This window comes from Arachis ipaensis, chromosome B06, assembly GCF_000816755.2.
Source record: "Arachis ipaensis cultivar K30076 chromosome B06, Araip1.1, whole genome shotgun sequence".
Classification (NCBI taxonomy): domain Eukaryota; kingdom Viridiplantae; phylum Streptophyta; class Magnoliopsida; order Fabales; family Fabaceae; genus Arachis; species Arachis ipaensis.
The window spans coordinates 26,741,646-26,750,157 of record NC_029790.2 but is presented as its reverse complement, the minus strand read 5'-3'; positions in this window follow the sequence as shown (position 1 = coordinate 26,750,157).

The following is an 8,512-nucleotide window of genomic DNA, read 5'->3' as shown; positions in this document are numbered from 1 at the left end:
TTATTTTCTATATTTAAAGTATAATATTAGTAGTTATGAAATAATAAGAATTTTATATGATTTGGACTAAATAATTAATATTTTAAAATATTAATACTGATGTTTTAGAAAAAAAAGAAATTAATTATATTATCTCTAATTCACGGATTTGAACATTTTATTGAAAATAATTTGTAAAATTGATGAACAAATAGCATTTTTATTTGAAATTACAAAACTACCCCTAAACCTAATTTTACCTAAACCTTAACCCTCATCCACTCTCCTCAGCGCCGCACCGCTCTCACCAAACAACCCACACACACAATTTTCCTTCACACTGAAAGAAAGAAGAAAGAAAGAAAAAGAAAGAAGAATTGGTAAAGGGGAAAGGGCCGCGGAGAAGGAGAGAAGGAGAGGAAGAAGATCGCGCTGGCATGCTGGGCATCACCGCCGCAGCTTCCACACGCGAGCTAGAGGAGCTCGTCCTCGCCGATCTTCCGCCGTTGGAGTCGCGCACAGAGGACGCGCGAGAGGGAGTCACCGTGAAGCCCATCGTTGCCGCGGCTGTACCCGCGCCGTCATCGACGTCACTTATGGTCGAGCCAGAGAGAGCTTGGGAGCAGAGGAGAGAGAGAGAGAGAGAGAGTGAGAGAGAGATCTGAGGCTGAGCTGGGGTCCAACCACCGTGCCCAGCCGCTGCTCGCGTCGTTGGCGTCGCCTCTGTCAGAACTGCTGCTGTTACTGCCAGCTTTCATCTCCGTCGGGGTTGATTATGGATGAGATGGGACGAAGCTGCCTCTGCCACCGGAGATCGCTCTGCCGGTAAGGATTTTAATTATGGTTTCTGTCCTTTTAGATTTCAAGAAGGTTTTGATGCTGTGTGGTTATTATAGTTGATCCACCGGAGCTTCTGGCCACTATCGGAGCTGCTGCCGAGTCAGTTTGGGATGGCGGCTCGTCCATTCTGCTATTATCGTAAGTATATTTTATTTCGAACTCTCGGTGTTAGTATTCTATTATCAATTATTGAGAATTTTGCGATGATAATATCTCAGGGTTAAGATTCGGAAATTGTATGATTAAAATGAAAGCTACTACGATGTCGTCTCGCTTCATTTCTCGTGGTGAGAATAATTGGTTTCGTTCCTTGTTACCGCGATACTCTATTAACAATTATGTTCTAATTTCATTTAATATCCATTTCGCATTAATCCCAATTTACGTCAGATAAGTCATCGTTGCTGTGAACCTTGATTGTTGCTGTTGGTATTGCCTGGGAATCACTGAGGTTTCTACCGTGAGTTAGGAATAGAAAGAGGACTCTTGACGCGTTAATTTTAAAAGGTTTGACTTTGACGTAGGAGTTTTTCTAAAAAGCCATTTTTATATTTTGGAATTAGTATAAATGGATACTGATGTGAGAATTATATACTTTTTAGTGATTGAATAAGTCTTATGTATTGCCTGACTGACTTGGATGAATATGATTATATGTTTGATTGGATTATTGTTTGATTTTGAAAAATGGATTGTTGCTGAACTATTTCTTTAAAATTTTGGAAATGAGTTTAATCGGTTGATAATGATTTGATCTTGAAATGGTTTCCTTGAGATATGAAAATGAGGTGACTATTGGATTTAGCTTGCTTTTGAACTGATTTTAGGTTTTGGACCATTGAAAAGGATTGAGGAATGGTTTGGTTGGGTCCCGAAAAGGGTGGCAAAGTCCAAGTTTTAGGGGAGGTGCTGCCGAAATTTCTATAAAAATCTTAGACTTTGTTTGAAAAGTTATTTAGAAACGTTTGGATTTGAGAAATTGTATTATTTGATTTATGAAGAAAATAGTTATGTTTTCAAGTTTAATTTATTTAAGTAAACTATATGTCTTGAGTTTGATTTACTTAGAAAGGAATTATTTTACCATTTTGAATAACTGAAGAAAAGTATTATGTTCTAGTATTGATTTTTTTTATATAAAAAAGGCTTTTGCTTTTAGTTAGACTTAAGAATTTCGTTCAGAGGAGATTTTAGTGACTTTAAAGGAAATTGGACTTTTGATTGAATAATTGCGTTTGTGACATTTTGGGAGAAGTCAGAGAATTGGTTTTAAGAAGGAACCTGAAAGTGGTTTTGATTTACATGGATTGGATCTATTTCAAGTGAATTGGTTTTGGATTGGGTTAGGACTTATGACTTTATATGATTCGGTTTTATAATAAATTCTATTTCTATTTACTTAAACCAAGAATATATGATTTTAAGAGTTTCAATAAATCTTTAAGAAATTGAGATAGGTTGTACTTCCCTAAAGTCTTGAGACTCTGTTGAGAAATTTTTATTACCAAATTCTGTTTTAGGATGACTGATTTTTGGATCTTTCAAAAGAGATTTTTAATTTGGCCTAGTTGCTGAATCGTTTGGAAGTTTTAGAAGGATGTTGTGAAAATGTGGCTTGTCTTGAAAGAAGAAATTTCTTTTGAGAAAGATGGCTTATAAGCTAGAAGTGATTTGAGAAATGTGGATTTTTGAAGTTAAGACTGGGATGAATTGAATTTGATTTCAAAGAAAAGTGATTTGAGAAAAGTGATTTATGGCTTGAATGATGATTTTACGAGTTTTATGATGTTGGATGGTAGAAGTGCTATTATGTTATGAGCCGGAATGGCTGTATATAATAATGATTTATGGCTGATTGTGGAATATGTTATGAGCCGGATGGCTGAGTATGAATATGGATGATTATTAAGTTGATAAAGTGATTGTTGCACTTCCAATTATCTGAAATACGAGTTTCCCTGGGTAAAAGCAGTGGCTAGCCACCACGTGCTCCAGGTTGAGACTCGATACTCTGCTGACCCTATGTCGTAAGTGTGGCTGGACACTGTGAAAGTTCCAGATGAGCTCGCCCCCGTGGATAAACACCAGTGTGGTGTTGTGTGATTATGATTATGATTACGCATAACTCGAGTTAGGGATGCACGACAGAGGGACAGTCCAATGGTTAGCTACCAGGACTTGTCGGGTTGACTTTATAACCGATAGATGAGACTCATCAGCCACTAGGACAGGCATTCATCATATGCATCTATGTGACATTGTTTGGGTGTGCATATTTTACTTGGTTTACCTAAGTGATTAATTGTGTTTAACTGTTACTTGTTCTAATTGATGTAACTGCCTGTTTGTGCTTGAGCTTTCCTACTTGTGGTTGCAACTGAAACTCTGTTGGATTGTGATGGATTGGTTGTGGATTGAATTGTTTGGGCCTAGGGCCGTGACTGATTATGAGATGGGCCGAAGGTCGTGTTTGGTTTGTGTTTTTGGTTAAGAAATGCATGAAAAACTAAACTTTTAGAAAGGCTTTCGGATTTTTGAAGAGTTAACAGTTTTCTCTTCCAGAAATAATTTTGGAATTTTGATATTAAATCTTTGGTTTTGAAAAGATGCATAAGGCGGTTATTAATCACTATAACGGTTTTATTTTCACGTATCCTATTATAGCAATTCTGCAACCCTATAGTGAGAACCCTTTCGAGGACGATGTTCTCACTCCCCTACAGGTGTTTTCTTTTCAGGATATGGACGAGGAAGTCAAGAAGAGTTTATTCTATTTTCCGTTTATATGATGTATTGTATTCTTTTAGATATTATGTTTTTCCTCGCCTTTATCTTTATACATTCTATAAGAGGGATATGAATTGTATCAGGTAATGCTTGTAAAATTATTAATATGTATATATATAGGTATCCTCTGTAAGGATTGATATTTGTATGGATATATGTTATCTATTAAAAAGTCTCTTGCGCGATAATATGATTTAAGTTTTAAATAGGCTCATATTTTAGTATTAAATATTATAAGAGTCGTCGTAATACTCGAGCTATCAGAGTGGCGCAGCCGGAAGCGTGACATTTTGATAGTTAGGGTGTTACATTGCAAAAGCTCTGCTTTGCGACTTCTACCACTCGTAAGTATAGAAGAAGAGGATGGAGCAAACTAGAGAGCATGCACATGAGCCTGTGCAACCGCCTCAATAAAGACAAAGGAGTGACATAGAAGAGATCAAGCACTACATGGTATCCTCAAGGAGGAGCACTGCTACCATCATTCAGGTGGATTCGTTCTCTTTTACTCCTTTCCTGTTATTTTTCTATTTTTTGTCTGTTTATTTATCTGCTCTCTTGTTCTAGTTGCATGATCATTTGCATTTGATGTCTTTAAGTTGTAAAATATTCCATATATCCCTCACCTTGCTTAAATAAAAATTTTTTACCTGAAAAGAACTGAGAGATGCATGAATTTCAAGTTTAAAATAAGATTAGTTTAATTAGTTTGATGTGGTGTCATTTGCTTTTGTTTTCTGAATATATGAAATAATCAGTGCATATTTGAAGTTGAAATTTTAGAATGTTGGCTCTTAAAAGAATAAGAAAAAAGGAAAAATATTATTGATAATCTGAAAAATATGAAAATTGATTCTTGAAGCAAGAAAAAGCAGCAAAAAGAAAAAGAAAAAGCTTGCATGCGAAAAAAATAATAAAAGGAAAGAAAAAAATAAAAAGTAAGCAGAAAAAGCCAATAGCCCTTAAAACCAAAAGACAAGGGTAAAAGGGCCCAAGGCTTTGAGCATCAGTGGTTAGGAGGGCCCAAAGGAATAAAATCCTGGCCTAAGCAGCTCAATCTAAGCTGTCTGATAAACCCATATTTTATGATATATTTTATGCTTAATCTGAGTGATTTATTCAATCCTTCACCCACTTATTCATATTAATTGCACGATTTTACTTTCCCTTCCTTATTATGTGATGTATGTGAAAAACATGTTTCCTATGCTTTAAAATTAATTATTTTAATTATCTTTATTTCCATTCGATGCCGTGATTAGTGTGTTGAGTAGTTTCAGATCTTCTAAGGTAGGAATGACTCAAAGGATGGAAAGGAAACATACAAAAATGGAAGGAAAGCATAAAACGGAGTATGTAAAGAAACTGGCAGCCACGCGATCGCATGGACGATGCAGCCGCATGCCAGTGCAAAGAGAGCGTGACGCGAACGCATGACTGATGCAACCGCGTGACAAGGAAAACTCCGAATGACGCGACCGCGTGACCCACGCGAACGCGTGACAGAGGCCACGCACCAGAAATTGCAAAAAACGCTCATAGTGAATTCTGAAGCCCTTTTTGGCCCAAATCCAAGTCCAGAAGGCATAGACCAGAGGTTATGAAGTGGGGGAATGCATCCATTCAAAGAGAGTCTCCACTTTAGTTAGTTTTTATGATTTAGATTTAGTTTTGAGAGGGAGATTCTCTCCTCTCTCTTTAGGATTAGGATTTAGAATTAGGATTTTATTCGCTTTCAGGATTATCTCTTTATCAGGTTCAATATTTCCTTTTATTTACTTTTGCAATTTAATTTATGAATTCTTCCATGTTACAGATTACTCTTTTGAATTAATGTTATTTGAGGTATTTCAGTTTATTATTACTTTCTTTTATTTACATTATTGTTATTCACAAATCTGAAGACATTTTTATTCCAGTAGATTTATTTTTCTCCTTTTGGTCTTGGTTAAGAAATCAGTAACTCAGAAGTTATCAAACTCAAATATGATTGATAATTGTTATCTTGTTAGTTAAATTGAACTTCAATAATCCCAATCTTTTCTTAGGAAATAAATAGGATTCGAAGATCAAACCAATTAATCCCTTGACCTTCCGTTATCTTAGTAAAGGTTAACAAAGTGGAATTAAGATTCAGTTTTCATCATCATTGATAAGGATAGCTAGGATAGGACCTCTAATTTCTCATACCTTGCCAAAAGTTTATTTACAGTCATTTATTTATTTTACTTGCCATTTAAATTGCTTGTTCTTCATTTACTTTAATTGCTAATTAAACCATTCGCTCCTCATTCTCAAAACCCCAATTTACAATCTCCATAACCAATAATAAGAACATACTTCCCTGCAGTTCCTTGAGAAGACGACCCGAGGTTTGAATACTTCGGTTATCAATTTATTTAGGGGTTTGTTACTTGTGACAACCAAAACGTTTGTACGAAGGAATTTCTGTTGGTTTAGAAACTATATCTACAACGCGACTGTTTTTTTTATAAAATTCTTTACTGGCAAAAATCCCGACGTCAAAATGGCGTCGTTGCCGGGGAACTGCAATCGTGTGCCTTATTATTGGTTATTGTAAATATTTTTCTTTTACTTGTTTATTTATCTTTATTTTCCCCTTTTTATTTCTATTAGCTACTATGAATTCTCACCCTTTCCGCTTTGAGTTTGGTTCTAATGTTATTGAAAGGAATGGAAGTTATAATAGGAACATGCATCAAGGTCAGAGCAATCAAAGATGGATGGAGCCAAGAGGATCTGATCAACCCTTTAGGCAACAATACCCTCCAAGATATCATGGACAAAGACCATTCTACAATGCATACCAAGCAAATAGACATGGTGGACAACCTTGTAATCACCAACAAGCCCCACCCTGTGCTTATAGGCCATCCTCTCAATGTAACTTCGAACCACCACACTCACAAGCTCCTTTTCACCATTCGCCACCACATGATCCGCATTTACCCCGATTCCAATCCAATTACTCCCCAACACCACCACTTCCCCCTGTGCCATATCCAAATCTATCACCCCGAGAATCAGAGGTTCGCCTCAAGGAAACAGTAAATCGACTTCAAACAACCCTTCATCAACTGGAGCAAGTAGTAAGTCAATTATCTTCTAGACGTTCGAACATTTAAGGACATCCCACAGCCCCATGTGGACAATCTAATGAAGAGCGTAGCATGAAAAAAATACTAGAAACTCCAGTAGACAAGACAGAGCATGGTTTCGTACTGGAACAAGTAGAGGAAGCTGTCATTATTGAAGAAGAAGAGTTGGTTGAAGACTTAGGAGACGCTGAACCTCTATGGGAATCCAAAGTTGTGGAGCATTCTGTTAAGGATGTTACAATTGATGCTAAGGAGGATTGTGCGCAATCCCTAGAGCAAGTCTCTCATGAAGAACTAGACAGAATAACCCAAGAAGCAAATTTCCTTGATGATGATAGGCACAAGTCAAATTCTCCTAGTAATGAACTTGCATCCGCAAGTAAATTCTCTGAGATCGAAGAATCTTCCCCAAGTGAATACGAAGATGACACGAAGGTAGATTTCTCTCAACCTCTAGTCTATGACTTAAGTGATGAGGAAGACATCGAGGGCTTTGATCAGGACATGGATACATTTGAAGAATCTTGCAAAGAAGTGGAGAATTTCACAGAAGAGCTCAAGGGAGTAGAACTCACAGAACCACTGGAACCACCTATCCCAAGGCCATTACCACCCAATACAAGTTTCAAGTGGGTACAATCCTTAACCTTTAGCTTTATTTTTCCACTTGAATATGGTTTGCTTGAAACAGATGGCCAGCTTAGAGCTCTCTGCAGCTTTAAGAGTAAGCGGGAAATGGCTCGTGCTCAGAGTTGGTGCACAAGGTTTAATAAGGTTCCACACTTCAACTCGAAGTACATGGATTGGCACCATGATCAATCGGATGGATCTCGGAAAACGTTTGGTTATCCTGGTGAGAATCTAATTTCTAAACCGCCCAGATGGAAAAGTATAGATCAAGACGAAGGCGGATTTAAAAGCAAGGTTTGGGATCCTGGAATCTATGCTGACATTCGTCACCCCGAGAGCCTAACAATCTGTTTGAAGCTGCTTAGAAGCTTCACATGCCTAGTTTGGGACCCCGGAGGCTATTGGCATTCCAAGCATTGGTGGAGATTTCTGGATGAATTTAAGCATAAGCCGCCATAACAGGAAGCTCATCCAATGTCCAACTTAAGGACTTTAACTAAAAGTGCTAGATGGGAGACAACCCACCATGGTATGATTGTACCTTTTTCAATTTTTATTTAGTTTTATTTGTTTTCAAGTTTTATTTTATTGAACCTGGAGTTTTGCATCTCATTCATATTAATCATTGCATTCTGCATACTACAAAATTGCATACCTGCATAAAAAAAAGGGTGTGCGACGCGACCGCATCACTCATGCGATCGCGTCAAGTTGCAAAAAACACTTCCCACGCGACCGCGTCATTCACGCAGCCGCGTGACCTGGAGATCGGCATAAAGATCCAACGTCCAGAAAGTTAGGCTGGAATCGTGCGGCCATTATGCACTTTGCACAAATGACCCACGCGATCGCGTCCCTGACGCGATCGTGTCACTTGCACAACACACATCCAACGCGACAGCGTGAGCGACGCGATCGCGTCACATGGATTGCACAAACACCCCAAAGGAGATAGAGAGTTACGCTAAAATGATGCTGGAACTGTGCGTTTCGCACAAATTCCAGCGACGTGATCGCATGCCCCAGGCGATCGCGTCATTCACTCTTTTTGCCCTCCACGCGATCACGCCACTCAAGCGATCGCGTCAACCACCATTTCAGCCCAACCACGCGACCGCGTGCCCCACGCGATCGCGTGGATTCAAATTTATAACCCC